General features: G+C 45.4%; 1 long non-coding RNA gene across 1 annotated transcript; it reads right to left on the bottom strand.

Moving 5' to 3' along the window:
- Positions 1–4,223: 4,223 nt before the first annotated feature.
- LOC308586070 lies at positions 4,224–25,961 on the bottom strand. Its single transcript, XR_014007741.1, has 2 exons — positions 25,860–25,961; positions 4,224–4,927 (listed from the first exon to the last, which is right to left on the bottom strand). It is a non-coding gene; the product is annotated as an uncharacterized lncRNA (long non-coding RNA).
- Between the last annotated feature and the right edge of the window lie 1,689 nt (positions 25,962–27,650).

Genomic DNA, 27,650 nt, shown 5'->3' with positions numbered 1-27,650 from the left:
AGACCAGGTGTTCGTCTCATCTCTCTTTAAAAAGGTATCTAAGCCAGCAGCCATGCCGGGGAAGTGAATTCCAGGAATTCATTATCCTTGGTATGAATGAGCCTTTCCTTTTGCCCAGTCTGAGCATATCATTCATCCATTTCATTTGATGAGCCCAAGCACTAGTATTAAAGAGCATGTAATATACACCCATAAGGACAGTAATTAAAATATTGTTTTATTCTGCAGTGCTGTTCAACCCCTCTTTCTCCCTCTGAAATAATTAAGCATGTTTTCAAAAGGATACATTAAAATGTCAGCAGTCTGCTTGCTCAGAGGCTTACAAAGCAACCCTAACCATGTCTGCCCTGAAGTCCTGTTGAATTCAGTGGGACTTACTCTCAGGCAGTGGCGTACCGTGGGTTGTCAGCACCCGGGGCAAGGCAAGTAATTTGCGCCCCCTAACCCGTGGATTTTAGCACTCGAGTGCGAGCGCCCCCCCCCCAGATGTTGCGCCCGGCCCCCCTGCACCCCCCCACTACGCCACTGGGGCTGGGGGCGAGAGAAGGAGCCAAGGACCCCCCCAAAGGCTCAGCAGGAATTTATTAAATTTATTATTTGCGGAGCCCCCGCGGGCCGAGTCAGCCGAAGCCCCCTCCCCTCGGGCGCCTCCCCGCCCCCTCCTCTCCTTGGGTGGAGCTCCAGATCCGGGCTTTGCAAGCGCCTCTCCTCCTCCTGGCCGGGTCCGGGGGCTTCCAGCCGTGCTCCGTCCTGCCCCCCCCCCCGCTGAGACTTGCGCTGAGAGCTGGAGCCAGCGGCGCCCCCTTCTGCCGGGAGACCCTCGCCCGCCCGCCGGCTTCCTCTCAGAGGGTTTTGGGGAGCGCAGGGCGCGGGGAGGCCCCTCGGAGCTCTCCTCCCTCCCAGTCGGCAGAAGCAGCCACCGCCTGTGGCTGGGCCGAGGGGATGGCGGCGGCGGCGGGGTGCGGAGGCTGCCCGTGCCCGGCCAGGCATCGGTGGCGGCATTGGCGCTGCTGCAGCGGCTGCTCCTCCTGTGAGCAGTGAGTGGAGCGCAGCCGCAGCGGCGGTGGGGTGCGCGCGCTAGGGCGCAAGGCTGGCGGTGGCGGCGGGGAGCCCGGTGGAGGAAGGAACTTGTCCCTTCCCTCTGGACTCGCCCCCCCCCAGATGTTGCGCCCGGTGCGGCCGGCACCCCTGGCACCCCCCACGCTACGCCACTGCTCTCAGGTAAGTAGGGTTAGGATGGCAGCCTTGGTGGGGCAGTAGATTAGGCACAATAACCCCATTACAATTACAATTCCTCATTGCACATATATGCCAACAACCTACGAATGGATGGATCTGTCCATTTCAGTTTCTTTTAGCAAGCAGCTCAAACCTCTTTACACACCAAGCTTCTCAGGTAGACTGAGGGAGAGCAAAGGCTTGGTTTCCTGGTCTTTCCTAAGGTGAGCTAAACCTGGCATATTAATATGCATATTAAGTATACTTAAGCATGTTGCTTCGATGAGGTTGGCTACACCACATATTCATGATTAAAATGAGCCACAGAGGCTGGATTAGAAGGAACAAACTTTGCTTACCAGTGTGCTGCTCCCAGCTACAGTATATACAAAACTGAAACTAGTTAATTCTTCTTAGCTTCCATTCCCCCTCCCCGGTACAAGCATTTCTCAATGACTTTGGTTCCTGCTCACATTGCAATCCTTGTACTGGCTGCATTGAACTGGTGGGCTTCATTTGTTATTCTAGCTCAGGGGTGGTGGGGAACCTGAGGCTTTCCAGACATAGCTGGACCCCAACTTCTATCATCGCCACCCAGCATGGCCAGTGTTCAGGGCAATGGATTCCTCCCCCTTGCTTTAGTTGTGCAAAAGCTGCCCCAGAGATGCTCCTTCCTGTGCTTTGTGCCTTCCCAAGTTCCTAGAGGCCTGATGCAAAGGTTTCTGGCCCTTGAATGGGGCACACGGCAGCCAGATGCAAAAAAGGGCAGAGCTCCTTTAGCAATTTTAATAGTTACCGTATGTTTTCACTCTATAAGACGCACCAGACCATAAGACGCACCTAGTTTTTGGAGGAGAAAAACAAGAAAAAAAATATTCTGAATCCCAGAAGCCAGAACAGCAAGAGCCAGAACAGCGAAAGCAGTGACCCCTCTTGCTGTTCTGGCTTCTGGGATAGCTGCGCAGCCTGCATTCGCTCCATAAGATGCACACACATTTCCCATTACTTTTTAGGAGGGATAAAGTGAGTCTTATAGAGCAAAAAATACAGTATATAAGTGGTGGGATTCCAGCATGAACTTGGAAGATGTCAAGAGTTATAGGCTGTAGGAGGAGATCTGGGAGACCAAATGGGAAGGTGGGACAGAACACCTGCACGGGTTATGTAGAAGTGGGAAGTTCAGCAAAAGATGCTAAATTTCTCACTCTCCAAGTTGACCTCCATGCATTATGTAAGGCGACAAGATGAAAACGGGAGAGAACTATTTGGGTAGAAGTTGAAATGTTGACAGTTTGCTGTGTGGGGGTGAGAACAGCTTCACCTGATGAAATTCCCTTTTTTGCCCAACTAGTAAGGAAGGAGACTTGCCCCCCATCGTTACATGCCAAGCTGCCACAATAACTTCTTTTACACAGCTGTTAAAAGGTATGGGAATCCCGAGGTCCTTTTTATCAGCTCACACCTAACAAATCTCCTATGCACCAAGTCAGCATTTCCTCCTTTTACCATGCACATCAAGGTCCACAACCTCTCACTTTAGACATGAAAGTCCCTTAAAAATAATATGAAATAAAATTATTATTAGATAACAGAATGAAGTACCTTGGCATCACAACTGCAGCCTGTCCCCAGATTCAGAAAGCAGAGGCTTCTTTCCAGGGCAGGGAGCTTTCCCCACCCCACCAATTCTTGCTGTTTGTAATAAAATGAACTTTTATTGTTTAACCCTTCACAGTTTATTGCTTCTGGTGGAACCACCTGGTGCCAATAGTGGCATAGCAGCTAATGACAAATGACAAACTAATTTTGCTTGGTGGTTAAGAGACTACAGATAGGTGTGAACTCAAATGTATCTTTCATTTAATGCACCAAGACCATCCACAGGCAGTAGTGATGGGCTGATACTTTTCAGAATTGCAACAGGGAAAATTAACCCTTTTCTCTACTATTGAGGAACGCCCCTCCTCTGTCACTGCTCTTTGAGATTGAAGAAATTTTCTCAGTGACACCAGACCAGACCCATTTGCCTTTGCTCCCTCTGTGGCTTCCCAAAGACTCCCCCCATCACTTTATTTGCATAGCAGTAAAAAGTGCCACCTTTCATTGTGTATCAAGTTTCCATTTAAAGTTATGCTAGACTACCCCCCAATATATATATATATATATCCTCCCTCCCATTTTCACAAGAACATTAATCTCTATCAAAAAGGGGATGAGGAATTCATTGGAGGTGAGGAGTTTACCATTAAGACAAGGCAGCAGAGTGTTTGGAGTTATTTTCTCTCTCCCCCCCCCCCAGCCTTGATACCTGGCAGCGTGGCACAAAGCAGCTTGCAGGTGTCCTTCAGTCCTATAAAATGCAATGCTATGTTCATGGTGGACGTCGTATTGTTCCCAATGAGGCATTTTATATGACTGAAGAATGATGCTGATTTGAATGGGGAGACAAGGAACTTTACAGCTAAGGTGGCCTGGTATAAGAGAGGACAGAAGCTCTCTTCCTTTAGTGTAGAAGTGCAGATTTCAGCAGGTCTGCCCTGCCATACAAAATGCACCTGATGAAATTCCTTCTCCTCCTCACCTGTTTAAGGTGCAGGAACATAGTCCTCTTTTTCACTCGGCCACCCTATTTTTAACCTTTCTCTGCCTTGTCTTGATGGCAAATCCCTTATTGGAAATGATGCTGATTTTGTAATCGGCCCGAAAGCGCTGCCCTCGTTTTGCCCTTTCCAACTTGGAGCAGGGAGATCTGAGTTTGTGTCCCAGTGGCCTTGGGCCAGTGATTCCGTCTCAGCCTAACAAACCTCACAGGATGGTTGTGAGGCTAAAGCAGAGGGAGAGCAAGAATCAGGTGTGTGGCCTCAAGTTCCTTGGAGGAAAGCTGTGAGAGAAACACAACAAATACAACTGACAACTTGCATATTCAATGCCCATTTCCCTCATTTGTATTCATGCCTCTCATCATCCTATTTGGGAGGTGAAAATTCACTTTGAGAGGTGTTGGATTGTTTTACTGAATATTCACAGCAATTTATTTGCAGAAGAGTAAGTTCCCTCTGGCTTTTACCTTATTTGGGGTTGATCAATGGCAATTGCAGTTCCTCCAAGGTCATGCCATTCAGAAGTTTGCTATTCCACTGTTGTCTGCAGAACATGCACTCCAATAGGCAATGAAAAGGGGCTGTGCCATTCACCTCCTAGGAGCTGAGGCTACTGGTTTCAATCTATAGCCATTGAGGCAGTTGCCAGTCTTGTATTTTGTTTTGAGAGAAACTTGGAAGGGAGGGGAGACAAGGCAATAATTGCTTCAAGTCATGGACAGCAGGTCAGACAACTAAGCACAGGTGAGGCCTGGCTCCTGCTCTAGGTGACAAAGTTGCCCATCAACCAGATAAAAATACCGGGGCTGCTCCTGTGCCTTCAGCACCACCCTCATATTCAGGAATTCTTCAGTGATTTTTTTGATATTATAAAAATAATCTGATGGTCTGCAGATCAGGTTGCTGAAATGAAGCATGAGCCGGTAAAAAGGTGGCAGTCTTCTTGGGCAAATCCCAAGGAATTCGAAGGCTGCAACCCAAGCATCTCAGCTTTGCATTTAACAAGGCACATCCACCAGAATAGGTTGCCATCTTACGCCTGCACCTTCCCAAGTCCCATCCTTTGGTAGGCAGAGGGGGGTGGGCTGAAATCCAGCTTGATTCAGCATCTGGGGAAGAGAAATGGGTCAAAAATATTGGTAACTGCATTTTATTTATTTATTTATTTATTGCCAGCCCTTCACCCTAAGGTCCTAATAAAGCATAATACTAAAAACAATTTAAAACCACAAAGCTATTGTGGCTTCTGCAATTAACACCATCAAATACCCACCAAAATAAAACAAGGAAATAAAAAAGAAAATTGAGGGGTGGGGAACACATGGAATTTCATCATGTGTACTCCTCAAACCCCCACTCCTGCTGCTTTTGAGCCCATCCCTCAAACAAACCTTGAAATGATAATAACCATTATTCCATTTTGCTTCCAGGCGAATCTGCACATACAGTTCTCTTGCCAAGCTTATTTCTGCAAGCTGTTTACAGCTGAAGGACGATGGCTACAGGAGCCAGCTGCAACGGAGGGGAGGTCTCTTGACAGCCTCTTTAACAGTTATAATAGAGGTTTGCTTTCAGCAGCAAGCAACAGGTGTTGAAATCCCCTCTCCTACACCACCATTAAAAGCGCCGAAGCCCTGTGTGTCCTCTGTTGCAGCTGGCCACCTTAACTGGCAACACTGGCCTGTCATTAAGAGCAGGAAGAACTCACAGGTGCTTGAAGACTGCACAATAAGATAGGGCTACTGAGACAAGAGTCATGGGGTTCCCTTTTGCTTTGGAATACAATATTTATCCTTGTTCAGCTGGTGGCAAACTTGGGAGTTTGGGCTTTCTAATCCAAAGAAAACAAAGGTCCTATCGGGGTGGGGCAGCCTATTTTGCCACCTGAGGTGAAACAGGAAGATGCTGCCCCGTGGTTGCCACGCCAACGTCTTCCTTGTCTGGGTCGCCTGGCAGCACCGGTGAAGCAGTCACAGCAATGGCAGGTTCTGGCAAGATCGTGTGAGATCTCCATGGGCTCTTTCCAGATCTTGTCAGCAGCTGCCGCTGCTGCCACTTCTCCACCAGCTGCAGGGGCAGCAACATGTGCAGGGCACCTCCTTGGGCACTGCTTCTTGGGGTTTTGCCAACCCCATAGCCTGCCTCAGGGACGTATTGGCCCTGGGTCTTATTCATGCATTTATGTGCTACTCTCATGAGCAGGGCCATATTTCTGTCCCCAATGTTATGCCACCTCCACCCCCAATCTTTGATTGCTGGGGTATCTGAGAAAAGAATAATTCACCGAAAGGGTCTCAATGGGGATGAATCACTGGGAGGAATTGCAAAAAGTGTGGGACTGCTCCCACTTCTACATGAGTGCCCTATATATGGATAAACTCAAGAATGGGACAAAATGTCAAACTTTTCTTTTTGTTTGGCCCTGGGGGGGAAATTAGGCTATATTATGTGTTGTAGTGATACCACACCTCACTGTAAGATGCTCGAACTCAGGACGAAAGGGAGCAGCATGATCAACTGTGGCCCGGAAACCTATGTCCCCAGTGTGGAAGAACTTGTGGATCCAGAGCTGGCCTCTACAGTCACTATTAAGACTATGTTCACGGAAGACAATCTTACTTGGCTACAAGTGATCACCAAAGAAGTAAGAAGATGATACCTTGCTCAGAGCTGAATAGAATATATTTTCCATGTGTGGAGTTTTTATTTTTGTTTTGTTGGGTTGTGGCTACACCAGTTATGATTGACATGTGCAAAGGAGCCCAATGTGGTATTAAAGGGAAAAAGCTTTGCATACGGCCAAGAAAATCTGATTGGCTTTGAAAGCAACCCTTCAAGGCAGAGTCATTTTACAGTAGCAAATGAATTTATGAGAGTGACATGCCAGTGAACTGGACACAGAGACAGCAGGTCACCCAGGTGAGAGGACCTTGTGCCCCAGGATCAAAAAATAGAAGGCAGGGAGAAGGGGAAAGCACTATTCCAGATGCTACCAAGCCAAGGAATGTGGCTCTAAAGAGAAAACAGCAGCCTTGGAAGCCACGAGGGGCTGGCCGCAGTTGGGAATTGGTGCATTATTTTGCTAGGAAAACTCAAATGCCAATGGTCAAGAAAGAAAGAAAGAAAGAGAGAGAGAGAGAAAGAAAGAAAGAAAGAAAGAAAGAAAGAAAGAAAGAAAGAAAGAAAGAAAGAAAGAAAGAAAGAAATCACTACCTGATTTACAAAATTACCATCTTAATATAAAGTGCAACATATCCCCAGAAGAGGCTAAGAGATTTCAAGTAGCGGGAGGGGGTGGGGTGAAGACCACTTGCTTTGACGGAGGAAGAAATGTATAATTATTGTCACTTCTTCTCTTTCTGCTTGTTCCAGATCAGGGGTCAGCAACCTTTTTCAGCCGTGGGCCGGTCCACCGTCCTTCAGACCATGCGGTGGGCCAGACTATTTTTTTGGGGGGGGGAATATGAAGGAATTCTTATGCCCCACAAATAACCTAGCTGCCTTTTTCCACAAGGTGTTGAAATGTCAGACATTATTCTTAATGAATTTTTGTAAATCACATATAGAGTTGTTTAGTTTGTGATTTCTCTCTGTGTGTTCCTTGGGCATGTTATTTCACCTAGAGAGCAACAATGGAACTAGAACCCTGGGTGGTGAGGGAAATCTGTGGCTGGGAAGACCCCTCTCTACAGCTTCTCCATCCACTTTGAAAAGTGCCGCCCCTGGTAATTTTCAGCTGTTCATATGTGACACAAGTCTCCAGACACAGGTCTCTGCTCTACATCCAGATCCCAGCCTACATGGTCAGATGAATATATATCAGAGGGCACATTAATGCAACATATAAAATATACACATTTCAAATACCCACATTTGACATAGAATGACACACGTGAATGAACCATGTTCCAAATCAGTCAGGTGGCCCTAGGAATCAGTCCATGAAAACTATTTTCCAAGCTATTCGTCTCCCATGACAGCCCAGTCTTCCATGTTTTACTTCACTTGACCTTGAGCCACTATACAAGAAAATGTAAGTGACCCAAGTCATTACACTGCAGCCTCAGCCTGGTGACAGAGAGCTAAAATCCCCAAGAGGCAGATGCCACAAAACTCTAATGAATAGTTTATCCCCTCATTACACTTGGAAAAGCCAAAGGATTATAAAGCCGCAAAGCTGAGGAACCAGCACTCACGTTTTACAAGTATCTGGGTAAATCTCCTTTGTAACTTGATCTGCATATTATCCTATTAACAGAAGTAACAGGAATTTAATAATTTAATGGAAATTGTAAACGTAACGCAAAGGCACAATGTATAGAATGACAGTGTCATTGGGTCTCCTGCTGCAAGATTCACCATGAGACAAAATTTGATATAGTAAAGCTTCCTCCACAAAACTGAAGCCCTCACTGCAAAACAACTGTGGAGATGGTACTACTCTTACAAGGGTGTAGGAAAGAAAGTGTCAATCATGCATTTGCCGGACATAGCCAGTATTCGGCCCTCGCAAACAGCGTCCGGGCGGAAATCGCTGAAGTGTCTGAGAAAATCCCATGTTAGAAGTGTAGTTCAACAACTTGGCAACCCTACCCTAAACCTCATTACGTTGTAAGTTTATCAGGTACTGTTATCATAATTTTATATTCATGGGGCATGTAACAATTATGCAACTGCCAAACACTGGCTGGATGCAGAGAGTGGTGGGATGTACCAGCCAGGGAACCCCCTAGGGAAAGAAGGCTGAGAGCCAGGGGATTGGAGGGAGGAGGCGGAGGAGTGGTCAGAGGGAGAAGAGGGAGCAGGCTGTGAGGAGCAGCTGTCAGAAGCTGGAGAGGCAACAGTGAGCAGGAAGAGTCTTTGGCAGAGTGCAGTTCAGACTCTGAGGCTGAAGCAGAGAAGGGTCAAGAGGCAGAGTGGAAACAGGCTGCTGAAGAGTTCAGGGAGTCTCCCCCTCCTGCTGCGACCAGCCCCCCCCCCCCGTGGCCTCCAAGAACACACAGAGAAATGAAAAGAACAGAACAGAGATTAGTCATGCACAGACAGAGTTTGAGACTGAGTAGGGAAAACCCAGGCGAGGAGGAACCTTAGACAGGGATGGGAAGGCAAGAACCTTCAGTCTTCAAAACTGTGCCATCAGGACAAGACCTCCTAAGAATAGTTTCTGAGACCACCAGGTCTGAGCTGTGGTTGTTTCCTGGAATAAAGATTTAACTTCACTGACCTCAGGTGATTTATTGTTTTTTGTTGCTGATCTACGCCTGACTCAAGCCCTAAGAGGACATAACATTGCAATGTAACATAAACCAACTCCTAGGTTCTTTCTATTAATACCATACCTGTCAAGTGTCCCTTTTTTGAAGGGACAGTCCCTTATTCCAGGGCCATGTGCCGCTGCTGTCCCTTATTGATGGATGTCCCTTAAATGTCCCTTAAATGATGTCCCTTAAATTTCAAAGGAAGCAGCTCCTCTCCCTCCCTCCCTGCCGGCCAGAGAGGAGGGAGGCTCCAACTGTGTTGCTTGGCTGTGTTGCTCACCCAATAAGAAGTCTAAGAATGACTGGGGGGTGGAGTTTGCATGCCTTGTGTGTGGCTAGTTAATGCAAGCTGAGGAGTTTTTTGAATGCTGGACGCCATTTTGTTGCACGTGCTACTACAAACTTTGCAGTGCAAAGCCAGGCCGGGGAGCCATCTTAAGTTGAGGCTGCATAGGCCTTGTGGTGCATGTGATTCAGATTCTATTCAGTTGAACCTCTGGTTACAAAGTTGGTTGGACAGTGTTCTCGAAGCTACCAGCATGAGTTTGACCAGACTGCAGGAGGACAGGAAGACTGGAGTGCCTGGAACAGGTGAGGCTGCAGGTCCCTTATTTTGGCTGCTGGTCCCTTATTTTCAAATCTGTAAGTTGACAGATATGATTAATACACTACCCACTATATGTATGGTCATAGAATCATAGAATCATAGAGTTGGAAGAGACCACAAGGGCCATCGAGTCCAACCCCCTGCCAAGCAGGAAACACCATCAGAGCACTCCTGACATATGGTTGTCAAGCCTCTGCTTAAAGACCTCCAAAGTAGGAGACTCCACCACACTCCTTGGCAGCAAATTCCACTGTCGAACAGCTCTTACTGTCAGGAAGTTCTTCCTATTGTTTAGGTGGAATCTTCTTTCTTGTAGTTTGAATCCATTGCTCCGTGTCCGCTTCTCTGGAGCAGCAGAAAACAACCTTTCTCCCTCCTCTATGTGACATCCTTTTATATATTTGAACATGGCTTGATGGGTTGAATTGCTTTAGGATGTTTCATGGGCATATATATAATGCCAGCAACCATTTTGCGCATGCCCAATTGATGTGCAACAGAAGAGGGCAGGATGGGGGTGGAAGAGGGGTCGGGAATAATGAGGGGTAGAATGGGGCATAACAGCGCAGGGCAGGCTTTTGAGTGCTCCACTAGCGTGCATGTGGGAACCAAGAACAGAACCCCCGTGCAAAATGGTCACTGTCTGTATATATATTCCTATATACATAAAAATGCAAGGTGTCATTACACTCTGCAGTAGGCTTGGCCGCCAATGGGCAGCCACACCAACTGCAGCGTGAGGAATGGCAGGCAGGCCCAGGAAAGCTGTTGAACAGGGTGGAGGACGTCCTTCAAACAGTGGTTTATAGCAAGCCACTGTGTGGAGAGAGAGCACGCATGCACACACACACACACATACACACACCGCCTCTGTTAAATATGCTGGCAGCAAGGTTTCATTGGAGAAAAGCAAATACATTTATTTGTTTGTAATTCCTACATGTGTTACTTTAAACCACTAGAAGGCACTATTTGTGTAGGTATCTAGCCAGCATTTGTTTGTAGCTCTCTGTCTAAGTTAAATCCACCCCTAAAAGCTGAGTCATTTTGTTTCTTGTTCTCTCCCAACTCGTTGAGACAAGACATCTGCTGTTTCTCTCTCTCTCATCTCCACACATTGTGTAAATAGTTCCTGCATGAATAAACTCCAAAAAGTGTAAGTGATTGTTCCAATCTAATTCATCTAAGGTATCAGTTTTCACAGAGGGGAGGCTCATGTGGGAATTAGAATGCAGTTACCTTCCAAATCCAATGTGTACCAGAGAGGGTCCACTATTCCATCTATTCAAGTATTGGCTGGTTGGAGGGGAAGGGAGAGAAAGAGAGAGCGCCAGGATCCCATCCTTCTCTGGACCTTTGTACCATCAGATTACTTGCTCCCTCTAAGGAGGCCTGTCCCACAGTTTGAAAATCACTGACATATTAATATGAGTAAGCAGGCCAGTAAGCAGTCTAGTAAAAGCAATCTGTGGAATAGTAACCTTTGGTAGATATATTTGTGAAGATATGAGGGAACATCCATACATGTTCACTGCATGAAAAACGATGAGTTAAAAACACAGTGGAGTGACATGCCATGTTAAAAAATGAACATGTGAATCCAGCAACCGACTTGGGAAGATATAAGCAAAACCTCCTGATGGTGTTAGAATAAAGGCTTTTGCTTTAGCGACAAATAAAGGTTTTATCTGAACACAGAAAGCTTTTCTGTGATGTCACTGGAAGACAAAAGCTCTATATAATCTTCACAAAACAGATGGAAAGGTTTGCCATGGAAAACAACCCTGGGTTAAAAGGAAAGACGAAAAAGAGACAGCCATTGCCAATTTAAAGATCAGCTGATTTTTAGATGAGATTAGAAGCAGCAGAAGAGCTTAGAGCAGTGACAATTCCAGCCAGGGCAAGAAGAGAAGTCTTTTCAACTTCTTTTATGTTTCAAACAAGATTGAAAAGCCAGTTATGTCTGATCTCATTATAACAAGCTGGCGAAGACAGCGGGATTGTCAGATGAAAGAGCTGCCGTCCCAGAGACGAAAGATACAATGAGATAGAGAATCTCTCTCTTTCACTGCAATGAAAAAGTATGTGCCCTTGCATGCACTTCCTATCTCACTGCATTGTGAAGAGCGCCATTGACCCGAATATCCCCCAGTGGCTGGGGAATGGAGGAGGCAAAATAAAGGGCTAGGGACAGTGAGGTGAGGTTGTGCATTCCCACAGGTGCACATGAGAGGGGGAGGAACAGCATCAGTGCCCCCTTGAGCAAGTGGTGCTGCGTTCCCTGGGATGGCCGTGGTGAGATCAGGAGAGCTTCAGGTGGACAGCTATGAGCACACCTGCAGAATGCTGCAGCCAACCTAAAGGTCTCCTGACATTGCCTCTGCCCCTACCCTCACTGTCAAAGAGTAAGCTGGCAGTAAATCACACCATTCAAGTTGGAGTTAACTCGTTATTACCTTCATTGGCTTCATTGACTGAGTGTCAGGTCTAATGAGCGCAACTTCCCAGGCTTTTCCCTCTGACCACACATTGTTGTCCCACCAGCACTCCACCGGCTCTAAGCCTTCTTCGCTGGTTTCCCAACTAGTTCTTCCCACCAGTCCTCTGCATCCAACCAGTCCATGCCACTACCCCCTTTCCGCTGAACATGGAACCACCTGCCACTGGAGTACGCCACATCTACATGCACTGGGCCCCTGCAACAGCAGAGCAGCAGCAGCACTGTGACTTGGCAGAAAGCATTTACGAAGGACAGAGGCAATGAGAGGGACTCCTTAATGTTCATCTCCCCACCCTTCTAGGCTAAGGGGTCCAGAAAGGGCATCTTCCCAAAAGTTCCCCAAATCCTGGAGTCATCCCTGAAAGTACAGGTCATGGGGGCGGGGAAAGAACACCCATGTGAGCACATGATCCTAATGTTCATATTTTCCATTTTCAGAGAAGAAGAGATCTAAAAATATTTTAACTTATGCAGGGTGTTTTTTTAAAAAAACAAAAAACAAACCAATATTAAAGTCTATAAACTCCTCTCCTTGTAAATCATATTTAATTATAAATTTCTAGTTTAATATCAAGAAAATCAAACAGTAGGATGAAACAATTTACAACTTTTGTACACTATGCTCCCATTTCACTTATGTCTTACATTTAAAACAATGGAAACTCAACAAGATTATATTACAAAGTGAAGAACGATAAATAATTCAAAGATTCCACTTGTAAACTGGTTACCACACAGGGTGCTAAGAATAGTTGTTGGAAGAGTTTTTGAAGAAATAAACTGTGCTGGAAAAGAATAAAGAATAAGGCAACTGATTCTTCAAATAAGAAAGAAGCCGAAGCTGGAAGAAGCCTTGGCTGAAAGACCACAAGAGAACCTGACTGGACAACAGCTAGCGATTAAGAGATCAAACAAGACAGCTAAATCTTATAATTTATTGAAGCAAAGGCAATAAGCCACATAAATTGTTATTATCATTAAAACAAAAGAAGATATTAATCCCTCCAATAGAAAATCATGCCAAGGTGGCAGAAAGCATTGTCAAAGAGTTTCCATCTCATTACAGATATTTATTTATTTACTTATTAAATCACACACTTCTGACAATCCAAATATAGGAGCAACTGAAAGGCGTTTCATTATCTATGCCTAAATTTGCTCATGGGGGTATTTAAAACCCTAGACGAAATAAATTACGTTTTAAAGGAGACAATAAATAAATAAATCTTCATGCATACACATTAAATAATTGTAAGGTAGGACAGTATTGCCCTGATACTTCAGTTGGAGGGTTTGCCTAAGGCAAATTTGTGGAAGAGGCCACAATCCAGGGTCTGGCTGCTTTGTACCTCAGCCTCAACGTTACTGTAGTGCACCAGATATTATATGAGAAGGCTTTTCTCCCTGTTCCAATGTTACAGAAAACTCACGCAGCAGTGAGGGGGGATAGAGCCTTCTCTGTGGTGTCCCCTATTGTGGAACGCCCTTTCCCCACAAGTATCACTGGTGCCAATGCTGTTATCATCTATCTATCTATCTATCTATCTATCTATCTATCTATCTATCTATCCAGGCAATTTACCGTAAGTTGGTTGTTGTTCAACCCGCTCTCTTGTTTTTAGCTGTATCTGTTACTTCTGAATGATGTGTTTCTTATTGTGCATTTCATAATTTATGTTCTTTTTGCCACCCTGGTACCCGTGCAGATGAACAGTTGGCCTATAAATATTTAAACAAATACATCACTTCCTGCGATCCCCTAGACAGGCATGCAGCCCTGGGGGTCATCACTGTTTGGTTGCTTTTCTTTGGGCTGGTCTGGTTCCTTCCAACTAGTTATTCCGGCCAATTGAACAGAAGCTGAAAGAAATACTGAGGCCCTAATGACCACTGTAAGTTTGATTTCACATGAACTGGCATCTTCTGAGAACGTGCCAAGGATAATCCTTGCTGAAATGCTACAAAGTAAGGCAGAAACTTGCCTTTTGATACTGGTGCAATTTCCCTGGACTGCAAACTGAGTAGATGCCAACAATGTGATTGACAATCCCCCTGAATCATGAAAGGCAAACAAGCTTTATTTTGGTCTATGATTTTCAGGGGAAATTAATTGCATGGGCTCTCTACGGATGACCACACACACACAATTCTGCACCAAGCTAACATCAGTTTTGCAGTATTTTTTAACAGCCATGTGGAACATTAGCAAACTGAATGGCGAGCCTGTTCCGATCTTCCAGGAGTGGACAGTATGGTGGTGCAACACCTGACCTCCCTGCAGCTGGAGAAAGCCTCTGATATGAAGAAGGGGCACTTTCATCCTCCTTCCTCTTTGTATTCTGCCACTGCCAAAAGTCGAGCCGGCAGATCTGCGTCCACACTGAATCATTGCTCCTCTCCAAGAGGGGAGGACTCACCTGGACTTCTCCACTCCCTTATCCATCCCTGTGAGTTTGATGCACATCACCATACCTCTGTGCCAACCCTGACAGCTATCTCCCTATCAATGCGATTTCATTGTAGCCTAGTTCATGAATTCACCTGCATTTCACCATTTCATCAAGTTGGGGAATTCATAAGGGTTTGGTTACCGACTCTGCCGAAAACTCCTCTATCTCTTGGGCAATCTCTACTTGCCACCCACTGTTGGGAGCGAGTCAGCAGTAAATCACACTGTGCAAGTTGGAGTTAACTCTTTGCAGTGGTACCTCTGGTTGCGAACGGGATCTGTTCCGGAGGCCCATTCGCAAAATGAAAAGCCCACAACCTGAAACGTCATATCAGTGTAGGTGTGCAGCACGATTTGGCGCTTCTGTGCATGCGTGAGTGGCGAAACCCGGAAGTAACCCTTTCCGGTACTTCCTGGTCGCCGCGGGACACAACCTGAAAAAACGTAACATGAAGCAAACGTAACATGAGGTATGACTGTATTAGCAAAAACACTCACTAAGCCCTGTTCCCCCTTCAGCTTCCAACACCTCCGCTTCTTAGTGTCCCAGCACCCAGGGCCAGATTTAGATGAAGAGAGGCCCTAGGCTACTCCACTTGTGAGGCCCCTCCCAACCCCCCACCCTCACGACTAGAAGAAAATGGAAGAGTGCTATCAACAAAATTGAATGGAGATGGGTATTTAAAATTCTGCAATTCACAATTTCTCCTCTAAAGGACATCAGAAAACTTCATCAAAATTTGTTTACAAACTTGCACAAGAATTTAATAACAGGTCTGATTTCTAAAGGGCTTTGCTGACCTTGTGAAAATGACCTAGCACATGGATTTATATCTCTAAGATTCTACAGATTCTGGCTGTGAACTAGGGCCTGACAAAAATATTCCAAGTTGGGCCCTAGAGTTTCAAATTGGGCCCCACTGGCTGGCCCTGAGTCTCATAGTTGCTGGGTCTGAGTTGCCCTGCCCTCGCATGAAGTCTTGGGTTTGCAATTTTGGGACAGGGGAGATTGCCCGCTGTTTAGGGCTGGGGAGCTGGGGAGGCCCCCTAGAGGCCCTAGGCTTCAGCCGACTTAGCCTATACATAAATCCGGCACTGCCAGCACCACTCCCCGGGCTTCTTTGATTGGTGGTTGCCTCTCTGGTTCCTCCCACCATTCGCCTGTGTCCAACCAGTCCATGACACCCACTAACCATTGTTAATGAACATAATGATGGTAAATAAATTAAAGCGGGGAAATCATCATATAATTTTCAGTCACAACACTGGACCAAATAAAGCATTACCTTCCTCATCACCAGTAAAAAGTATTTGGGGGCAATGGGGTGATTTTATTGCTGTAAATACATTCCATTTATCTCCACTGTTGCTCCACCAACACCTGCAATTTATCACTTGTATTTCTCAGGTGCTTGACAGGTGGGAACAATTCATGAGGGAAATTTTAATGTCTCTCCTGCTGAAGATTTCACATTGTATGTGCAAATCCTACTTGCCCTTCAGCCTGTCGGTCTGCTCTCCCAGCCATAAGCAATTCCACAGCTCTCAAGAGCACCATCTAGAATTGTGCGTGCATATAAATAAGAGGATAAGAAAAGCTGTACTCAGCAAATCCCTCAAGCCTGCATTATCTGTTAATTCTTGCTTTTCTCATTGGACAATACAAAAATGTAATTTAGGAGGTCCATTTATCTCTCCATTATAAAGGGAGTCTCAAGACATCAATCTGATGCCTTTTTGTTCCTGAGAATATGAGCGAGTAGTCATTGTGAGATGGAATAAAGATGAGGCAGCCAGATGTCGAAGGCTGAATAAGTCATGTTGGCAAGGCGGGGGGAATTCAGAGAGGACCAACAAAATTATTTAAAGATGTGGAGGTGCTCAAAATGGTGGACTGGGTATGAGAGTCATTTCGAGAATTATCAATTAGCATTTAATGCACATAGCAGAAGGTCAAAACAAACATTTTTTTTCAGCTGACTGAACATGAAAACCATACACAAATATATATCCATGCTGCACAAAATTCCCAAATCTAGTGAATGTTAACATTTGCCTGTGAGCACCAAGAATCCCAAGCAAATATTGTGAATGGCCAAGATCTCAGAGGTCCTCCTCTTTCCCTCTCTCCATAGGGATCCACTATGGATCTATGGGGACTTCTGCTTTGTCCCATACTGTCAATAAGTGACCTCACCAAATCCCAAGGCTTTCTAATACCATCTGTCTGCTCATGATGTATTCATCCCTTCATTTCTACTCCAGGACTTTTTCTCTCCCCTGATCCCACAACTCCCATTGCCAGCCTGATAGCCTGCTTAAATATTCCATTGACATTTCATACTCAATATGCCCGATACCATACATTGTTCCTTCTCAATAATATCCATTGACAAGGTTCATCCCACTGAATGAATGAAACATTGAAAGAATAAAAAGTTGGCATAATCTTTTACTCCTCTCTCTCCTTTGCTTTCCATAGGAGGAACATCACCCGGCTATTGTTTTATTGATTTATTGATTTAATATGCTGTAAACTGCTTTGAAGTTTTTATTAAAAATATAAAGTGGTATAGAAATTTTAAAAATAAATAAATAAAAATGTTCATTCCATCACCAAGTCATGTCACTTCTTTTATAACATTGCAACTATATAGCCTTGCCTTGGTAGCCTCCCCAGAAGAATAAAGGGTCTACCCTACAGCACACACAAAAAGTGGCAGATTTCTCCCCCTCCTTTTTTTTTTAAAACAGTCCTCCCCCTCACATTTTACCAGAACCCTCATCCAAACATGTCTGGAGGACCACGGGGTCTCTACACTTTAGTGTTACATCACCATTACATCAGTGCTTCCTGCAAAGAACTGAGTTATGGAAGGTGCCTGTAGCCTGAAATATTTAGGTTACAGCATTTATATGCTGCCTTTTGCATCTTGGCAGGCCCCACCATGACAAAATGTAAACTTAAAAACCATAGAATACAGAAACTGCACTTGAGGAGCAGTCCTAGGCATGTTTACTCAGAAATCCAACTGCATTGTGTCCCCAGTAAATTTATTTAGGACTGTAGTCTAAAAAGCAGAGAACAATATAAAAAGGTGATGTTTAACTGTTTTATTCAGAGTAGACCTAACTCAGGTGTGTTCATTAATTTTAATGGGTCGAACTCTGGGTAAAACATAATTGTCTACCACCCAAAGAAACCAGATAAGACCAGGTAAGACCAGCAAGTGAAATCCAAAGAAAACAGCTGATGAAGGCAGCAAATATTAGGTGAGGAAATATTCATAGAATCATAGAATCATAGAGTTGGAAGAGACCACAAGGGCCATCGAGTCCAACCCCCTGCCAAGCAGGAAACTATTATCACTCAAGATAACCTAGACTCCTGGAGTATTTAAGGGATGTCAACTCCATTTGAAACATTCACTTTGGTAAAGACTGATGTAACCATACAAACAAGATTTGCCTTTGAAGATAAGAAGTGGCTTTGGAAAAGTCACTGCCCCTCAGTTGAACATCCTATCTCCTAGGATTGTTGTGACATTAAGAAGGGTGGAGGAAATATAACAAATAAAGAATCTGCCCTATTAAACATATTTAGTACTAGTTTCAAACCTTTCTTATCTTAGCTTCAACATAAAAAAAATGTCTTGAATGCACTTGTCTATAAAGCGGGGCTGCAGGGAGATCTAGAACTGAAGCCAATACAGTTACATTAGTACAAAACTTATACAACAAGATCCATGATGCAACGATTCTCTCTAGGGGGTTAAATCCAACACTTGCAGGTGGGACATCAGCAGGCTGGTGGAAATACTTAATTTCTAAATTAAGTATCAAGCCAGCTTAGAAGTTGTGCTCTCTTCCCCTATAGGCCTTCCCACTGAAGACCAACTCATGTGTTGCCATAGTAACATGGCAGCTACCAAAAAATACTTCCACATTTTCATATCTCTGTATTGCAGCAGAAGTGCATGTTAATCCTCAGGGTCAAACTAGATGACATGTGAATATGCATTTCTTTGTTTTCCTTGAAAAATAAAAGCAACTAGGATCTGAACTGTGGTGGGCATCCTCTTCCCCAGCCACAGCCCCAGTTAAAATCTCCTCCTCGCTCCTGAAGTGTTGCCCCCTTTGAAAAAGAGGCATCCATGGACATCAGTGGCAAGAGGGCAAAGAGCAGCTTCAAGGGACCTTCTTTTAGTGGGCAGAGATAACCCTTCAACTACACACCATGGTTCTGATCCTAGAATCATAGAATCATAGAGTTGGAAGAGACCACAAGGGCCATCGAGTCCAACCCCCTGCCAAGCAGGAAACACCATCAGAGCACTCCTGACATATGGTTGTCAAGCCTCTGCTTAAAGACCTCCAAAGTAGGAGACTCCACCACACTTCTTGGCAGCAAATTCCACTGTCAAACAGCTCTTACTGTCAGGAAGTTCTTCCTAATGTTTAGGTGGAATCTTCTTTCTTGTAGTTTGGATCCATTGCTCCGTGTCCGCTTCTCTGGAGCAGCAGAAAACAACCTTTCTCCCTCCTCTATGTGACATCCTTTTATATATTTGAACATGGCTATCATATCACCCCTTAACCTCCTCTTCTCCAGGCTAAAGATGCCCAGCTCCCTTAGCCGTTCCTCATAAGGCATCGATCCTAATTGCCTCCTTGTTTTTCAAGCAGAAACAAAACACACTGAATGCATGCCCCCATTAAATATATAAGCTAGTTTGCCATCTAGAGCTGGAACTAGGGAGAACCCCATGAATCCTCTAGTCCAGCCCCCTGCAATGCAAGAGTCACAGCTAAAGGATCTGAATGGTGTCCCTCAATTGCATGTAGTACTGGCTGGATCATAGGCAGTTCCCAAGTTTTCTCTCCATACAAGGAGTCCCCTGGAAGGCTGCACCACATGGAACCCTCAGCAGGCAGAAATGGCTTTTCAACTGTAGACTCTGTCTATGAACTGGGCTCAGTCCCAGCCATTGTAATCACACTGGGGAAAGGTACTTAGCAGACTCTGTTGCAATAGATGGTTGGGTGCTTCCGTCAGACGTGTTCTTTGCACATTAGAATATTACTGCTGTTGTGGGAGGGAGCTGGGAATCTGCAACTTTGGGGAAGAAGGTCTGCAACACTCAACAGCTGAGAAGACAGGCGTGTCTTTGTATTTATAAAACAGCTTCCTCGTGGATTGCTGCTTTATTCCACTTTGCACAAGGACATCTGCTGCTGTCAGCTGCTCTTACTCCCTCTGCAATAGCCTGTGCTGCTCTGGCAATCAGAGGCCGGCTATGTTAGGAAACTGGCCATAACAGCCCTTTTCTGAAAACTGAAGAATATTAGAGAGCACAATGGATCTGGTTGCGGTATTATAAAACATCTTTAAATCCTGGTAAATTTACCATCATTTAACCAGGACGGCTGCAGAGCAGAAAGCTGGGGAAAGTGACCTCTAATTCACATTTGCACACACTAACAAAAAGATTTTAAAGCATCTCCAAAATAGGAACAGTTGTTTACCAGAGGCAGGTACCAGGAAAAAATGGGAAGGACAGTGACTGATGGAACATATGTTTTGCATGCAGAAGATCCCAGGTTCAAGCCCTATAAAAGCCAGGTCTTTTCTTTTTTTAAGAGGGGAGAGGATTTTTGGTAACATAGCTAAGGAAGGCCCATTTTGACCTCTCAGAGTAGACCAGGGGTGGGAACCCCAAGGCCTTCGCAAGCCTGGTGATCTCCAGCACTTTTGAACAGCCAGCACAACCTGGTGGTGGTGGTAGTGATGATGGGAACTGTAGTCCAAAACCACAGGTGGGCACCAAATTGTTCTAGCATATGTTTATTGGGCTGGAGCTTCCATCATTCCCATCCAGCATGACCACTGGACAGAGATGAGGGAAGCTGCAGTCTAAACTCAGATTAAAGCCTGATGATTGTGAAGAATTCTCCTTTAGATGTGACTGTGATAGGCTGGCAGCAGAAGAGGCTCCACTCCAGGAAGGATTACACACGTTGTTTTTCATCTTGACACCAGCTCTGCCTCCCACCCTTTTAAGCACCTTGCCTTCCCCTTGGTTGATTAGGCATGCTCACTGCGAACGGCTTTCCCAGTTGGTTCCTTTATTAGTCTCAGCATGTCTGGATAACAGGAGCACAGCGGGGAACAAAGAAGCAGGCTTATAAGAGCTTAGCACCGAGTCAGGCACCTTCTATAGCTCCAGAGCAAAACAAAACTGCTCTATAGTACCATCTAGTGTTCTATAGTACCATCTAGTGACCAGAAAAGGTGCATATTGATAAGTCAGCTTCTAGACCGCATTGCCATTTCCTTTTGTACTAACATCATCATAGATGAAAACAACAAAGTTATATCTACATTGCAAGCCTCACATTGGTGCTATATAAGAGTTTAACTGTAATGCCTTCCTCCAAAGAATACTGGGAACTTAATTTTGGTGGGAGTGCTGAGAAATCAGTTATCTTGAGTTCATTTTGTGGTACTACTATTCCCATGGTCCCAAGTGAATGTGAAGTCTGATACGTAAGATATGCCCAAAGATGCTTGTAGCACTTTACATCCATTGTCACTCAAACCTCCTTCATGAGATGCACAGCTTAAAAAAGACTTTTGGCAGATTTTGCCCTTAGACAGATTGAATGGCATAGCGTTTTATGTGAGATCTCATGCAACCCCTGATAAACTTCAGGGTGCTTTGAAGATGGGCAGCCCACTAGAGGAGGAAGAGGGGTGCAGGGGGAGTGCACCACCCCGACAGTGCGATCCCAGTGGGGTGCCATCGCAGCTGCCCCCCTGCCCACGCTGGGCGTCACGCCCCCGGGACACGTGTTATGTCCCTGCAGGCGGCGTGCCACGCCCCCGGGACACACCTCAGCCCCAGCCCCACCTGCTCTCTGCTACTGGGGCAACCAGTGGGCCATGGCTTTCAAACCAATGTTATCTATTTCTATTCCATGTGTGTTTCCTGGAGCAGATGGGTCCTTGAGAGCCTCCACCCAGGCACTGACCCAACTCAGAATCTGTTTAGCTTCAGTAGGTTTTTTAGTGCCTTCAAGAGAGACATTGTGATTTTTTTATCTCCTCTGTATCCCACAAATTTGAACATAAACCATTAGTTACTTTTTCCATTGACTTCCTGTCCTCCCCTTACACATATGAAAATTGTTCCTTCTGTCAGTTTACATTTCCAATGCATACTTTACTTAGTTTTACATATTTTGGCTAACTTATTTGGTGTTTAAAAACCATCTATAAATCATCTGGCGTGCCTGGCGTGCTCTGGTCCATGGGGTCACGAAGAGTCAGACACGACTAAACAACTAAACAACTAAACAACAATAAATCATCTTCTTGTTTCCCCACTGTTGGGACCAGTGCTGCTACTTACTTATTGTAAAGGTAAAGGTAAAGGGACCCGTGACAGTTAAGTCCAGTCACGAACACCTCTGGGGTTGCAGCGCTCATCTCGCTTTACTGGCTGAGGGCAAGCTGGCGTTTGTCCGCAGTTTTTCCGGGTCATGTGGCCAGCATGACTAAGCCGCTTCTGGCGAACCAGAGCAGCGCACGGAAATGCTGTTTACCTTCCCGTTGGAGTGGTACCTATTTATCTACTTGCACTTTGGCATGCTTTCAAACTGCTAGGTTGGCAGGAGCAGGGACTGAGCAACAGGTCTACTTACTGTAGTATATGATATTTAGGAGAGGAAAGTTAGCATTTTAACCATGTGGCAGGAAAATCCCTGGATCAAATCTCACCTCAGCAGTGATCCCTTTAGCTCAGGAGTGGAGAACCCCTCTTTCCCTCCAGATGTTGTTTCCCCAATCTACTCTAGGTAAGCCACATTCTCTCGGCCTCAAACCCTCACCTCAGCTACAATATGTTGGCAATGCTGATCTTTGTTAGATGATTGTTTAATGGATTATTGAGATTATATATGTCTTTGAACTATACAGCCAAATGAACATGAACATGTATTTTCAGACCAAAGAAAGATGTGTATTCTCAGGCAGAATTTAGCGAGATACTAACTTTCTGTACAGTTCAGCTGTAGTTTTAAAATAACTTCTAAAACTCAGATCTTTAAGGAAAAGTTTGCTGCATATTTCTCTGACACAGAAAAGTGTCACAGAATGGTGGGCTGAGTGTAACATTTTACGGGCAAGCAGGCCCAACACAAGTCAGTCACACTCTCCCCCATAGACAAATGTGCCTAGAAACAAATAAGTTCTTATGAAGGCATTGCTGAAGAGGCTTGGCTTTGGATTCTGAGCTGTCAAGGCACTGAGCAAAAGGAGATTGTAGCCCTATTCAGGCATTCAGTGTCATTGCGTGAGAATGGAAGGTGGTGGTTTGGTTCAGTTTGCATCTGAAATTTGCATCTGAAATGATATAATTGAAACACAGGGAGGTTTCAAAATTCATACTTCAATTTTGTGATGCAGCCCCCCACAAAAAAAATTGCAGATATTGGGGCAAGGGATGCATAATAGTGAATATATTAGTGAAAGCAACATACAAAAATGCATCCCATTAGGATAAATCATTTGTAAAAATGTGTTGCATTAGTCAAAATTGCATACAAAAATGTGTTCACCACAAGAAATTCACACAAAAATACATACTGGCCGATTTTGACACTGATTTCTTTTTTAAGAGAATTGCTGCAGAAATGTAGAGAACTGAATTCAAGATTGGAAAAATGAGAAATGGAGAGAACCCAAACTGACAGGTCCGCCCATCCCTAGCACTGCAGAGTTCTAACTGTGCAAGGATTTAACACCTACATGTAGCCACTGGGAGCGGGCATTAGCTTTGAAGCAAGCACTGGCGGAGGAAGAGGGCTGTGGGGGGAGCGCACCGCCCCTGGCAGCATGATCCCCGTGGAGTGCCATCGCAGCTCCTCCCGTGCTGGGCACCACACCCCTGGGACATGCATCAGCCCCGTCCCCACCTGCTCTCCACCCCCCGGTGCCAGAGCATGAAGCTCCACTACTGGAGGCAAGGGGGCATCAGTATGCTGGGGTTATTCAACTTTATTTCTCTGTAACATGTGAATCAGGGATGGCTGGGAAGGCCCTGAATGAAATGGTGGGCTGGATGAGAACAAATAAACTCAGTCTAAATCCTGGCAAAATGGATGCTCCAAAGATGAGTGATTCCGGCAAGTTGGTTAGTTGCCAGCCCTGGATACAGCTGCACTCTCCCTGCAGAGTTTGGGGTTGCTCCTGGGTCCAGCTCTGCCACAGGGGGCACAGGGGCTAGGAGTGCCTTTTACCAACCTTTATTGGTAAGACAGCTACAGCTGTTCCAGGATCAGGATAGCCTGACCACCCTCTCCATGCATTGGTAACCTCCTGGTTGGAGTACTGCAATGCATGCTATGTGGGGCTACCTTTGAGGGTGGTCCAGAGGCTACAGCTGGTGCAGAATGCAATAGCTGGGCTGCTTCTGGGGGCAAACTGCTGCCAGCATGTAGCACCTTGCGTGCAGGATCTGCACCGGATCTGCCACCAGGTCAAGTTCAAGGTCTTGGAACTAACACAGAAGACACAGCTCAGGACCATGTTACCAGATATACTCAGGTCACTGTGGTCTGCGGCAGAGCTGTCTTTCCCACTGGTCTTAGTGGTTCATTGTGCCAGGGTGCCGGCCTCTCAGGGGTGCCCCAGCAAGTGGGGAGCTGCACAGCTTTGCCGGCAGCCTCCCCTTTCCCCGCACGCCTGCCAGCTGCACCCTGCCAACTATATGGCTGGCAGGTGTGCAGCTTCCCTCCCAATCCTCTGCATCTGCTAAAGACTGCTCTGCTCCCCATTGTTGTCCTCCTGCTTCCTGGCAAAAGGTGGCGCACAGCTTTCCCAGGCTGCCTTCTCTGGCACCCCAATGCCAGAGAGCAGGTCCACCAGCACATTTTCCTGCTTGATCGGGGCGGTGGGGGGGGGCAGAGGACATTTTCCACTGCCCCCTCCCTTGTTTTGGAGTTGCCGGGATGGCACTGGAGGGATCGTTGCATCACAACGCCAGATATGCTTAAGACGGCCCTGGTCTGTGGGATAACACCTCCTGCAAGATCCAAAGGTCTCAGAAGCCTGTTCCACAGTAACAGCGTGGCTGCTTGCTTTGTGGAATAGCATTCCTCTCAAGCTACACTCAATATCTGCACTTTCCAGAAACAACTGAAGGCATTTCTGTCCTGACAAGCTTTCCCAGCCAGATGAATGGGTCTCTGCCACGGGTGTCTATTCTGTATACAAATATCCTGTCGCATAAAGAAAAGTCTGCAGTTGCAGCCAGCTGGGGAAGTGGCCCAGCAATAATAAATGTCTGTTGCCACTGAGTAGTAACATCAACGCCCTTTCCTTGACTGGCCAGCAGTGCCCTGCACCGACTGCTAACATTTTTGGCTCCTGCTTCTTACAAGGAACCTCAAATCAAGATGTCACATGTAGTCTAAACTAATGTATTTTTAAACAAACGCCCTTGTGGCCTTGAAATATCAGCTGGCCAAATCCAATTTTGAGTTCATCATTATTCACAAGTGTCGCTGAATAGAAGTGATTACTTATATTGCCAAGTATGTCCTTGCAGTTAGGCAAGTAGATTTCATCCCAAGAACATCAAATATGCTATTGTTGAATGTTTAGAGCGGCTGAAAGGTCTTCTGCTTAATGCATATTGGAAAAATATCAGGTCTCTCTGATGCAACCCTGAGAACAAAGCACATTTTCCTGACTGTAAAATTTCCTTAGGCTTAAAGTGTTTCAATTCCATATTTTTATTATTAAAGTTAGAATAAATTAATCAAACATATTAAAATGCCCTTGTTGCGTTCACTGCTGCTTCTCAAAGAGAGAAAATCTGCCAACAGCACATTTCATACAGTTCAGCTTAACTTTTGTCATAATGTTTAAGGGGTATCACTGCTTTTTGTTGTTGTTTTCCCCCAAATTTTTGCTTTTGCTGAAGTATTTTTAGTAACTTGATGTATGCTAGATTTAGCGAACAAACTTGCCAGGGCACTCTGTTCTTTTCCCAGCTGCAGTCAAGCAAAACCTGTTGCACCGTCTGTTCAGTGTGAAATGGAAGATATCAGTCAGAGCTGGAGTCTAAACTCCAAGTGTGCTGTTTGCTGGTCTGTTCTTTTCTTACTTTTAGCAATCTTGGAAGAAAAGTAGGAGTCAAGAGATTTATCAAAATACACATACCTCAGCAATCTCGTTGGAAATGTCAGTAAACTAAAGCAGGCAGCCTAATTCCTTTTGGTAGATCTTTTTAAAAGCATTATTATTATTATTATTATTATTATTATTATTATTATTATTATTATTATTATTAAAAAAGACATACAAGCAAACAATTTATACCCTCTTCTGGAGTGGATTTGCTGTGACAGCCAGGAAAATAAAATCTGAAAATGTTATAAGACACAATCCTTCTGTTGCGGAGAAGTATTTCTAGTGGCAGCCAGGAACATATACCCTTTTACAAAATACAAGCCATGCTGCAATCATTTCACTTTTAATGCATCTGCTCTCTACTGTGTTCATGGTCAAAATGCTGTAGTTGGAAGCAGGCAAACTACCAAACCCCACATGCACAGGAAGCTGCTTAAGAATACCGCTCTGTAACTTATTGGTGGAAATGCCACATTTTTGTCCTCATAGGTTATGGCTCTGATTGATCTTTGCGTATATGTAGCTTGTCTGCCAAAGAAGCAGGTGGCTACTGTCAGTAGGACTGTGCTATAAACTGATATATCGTCTGATATCGGGTTTTAGATCAAATCGTGATCACCGTTTTTTACAAAATGACTTTGCAATTTATCGCATATTGTGTGTGTGGTATTAAAAAATCACAGTTTTGGAAAAACTAGAAAACTGATGCTTCTTCCTATCCGTTCAGCCCTTGCTAACTCCACCTCAGCTAGCTCTTCCCTCCCTCCTGCAGCAACAAGAAATAGCTACAAATCACTGATTCAAAAATCGCCCAGCAGATATGTCCAGCAGAGCTTTGAGAACCGGTTAGCTCTCTGTCTCCCCGGCCATCCAGCCTGCAAATGGGGACTTCTTCCCTCCAGGCTCTTGCTTAAAGGCGCCAGGCTGGGACGTGTGTGTACTGCTTGTGGGTGCCCAAGTGTGTACATGTGTCTCCCTCTTCCCTCCCGTTGGTGGGGTGTCTGGTGTGTTTGTTTTTGTGAAGAAGCAGCCACCAGCCGGCAAAAAAACACTCGGGTTTTCATTGACCCAGCCGACACTTCACACTTTTTTCTGTAAGCTGCAGTCAGCCCCTTGTTAAAACTACAGTGGTACCTCGGGTTACATGCGCTTCAGGTTACACACGCTTCAGGTTACAGACTCCACTAACCCAGAAATAGTACCTCGGGTTAAGAACTTTGCTTCAGGATGAGAACAGAAATCGTGCTCCAGTGGCACGGCAGCAGCGGGAGGCCCCATTAGCTAAAGTGGTGCTTCAGGTTAAGAACAGTTTCAGGTTAAGAACGGACCTCCAGAACGAATTAAGTTCTTAACCTGAGGTACCACTGTATACTGCTTGTGGGGGGGTGATTGTGTCTCCCTGACTCCCTCTCCCCTCTGTTGGTGTGCCCAGGTGAGGCTTCGTTTGGAGCCATGGCACCATGGCAAGGAACTTTCCTGGAGGGGCACAGAGCTGTTAAGAGAGGCTTCTTTAGCTCCATAGCTTTATCCTCCTATTTCTTTAGCTCAGTCTGCCCTGCAGTGCTTTGCTTGCACTGTGTGTGTGTGTGTGTGTGTGTGTGTGTGTGTGTGAGAGAGAGAGAGAGAGAGAGAGAGAGAGAGAGAGAGAGAGAGAGAGAGAGAGAGAGAGAGAGAGAGAGAGATTGTGGCTTGCAAGTTGCTTCAGAATAAAAGGGGGGAAAGACCCCGTGTTTGTTGTGTGTGCCTTTTCCTTGGGGCAGAAGCAACCCACAGGAGGTTGCCAGCCCCATGTTAACTCTGCAAGCCTTCAGCTCTCCCCTC

Source organism: Podarcis bocagei, assembly GCF_964188305.1.
Source record: "Podarcis bocagei genome assembly, chromosome: 4".
NCBI lineage: Eukaryota > Metazoa > Chordata > Lepidosauria > Squamata > Lacertidae > Podarcis > Podarcis bocagei.
The sequence above is the reverse complement of the archived record's forward strand: the minus strand, read 5'-3'. Positions and strand labels throughout refer to the sequence as shown.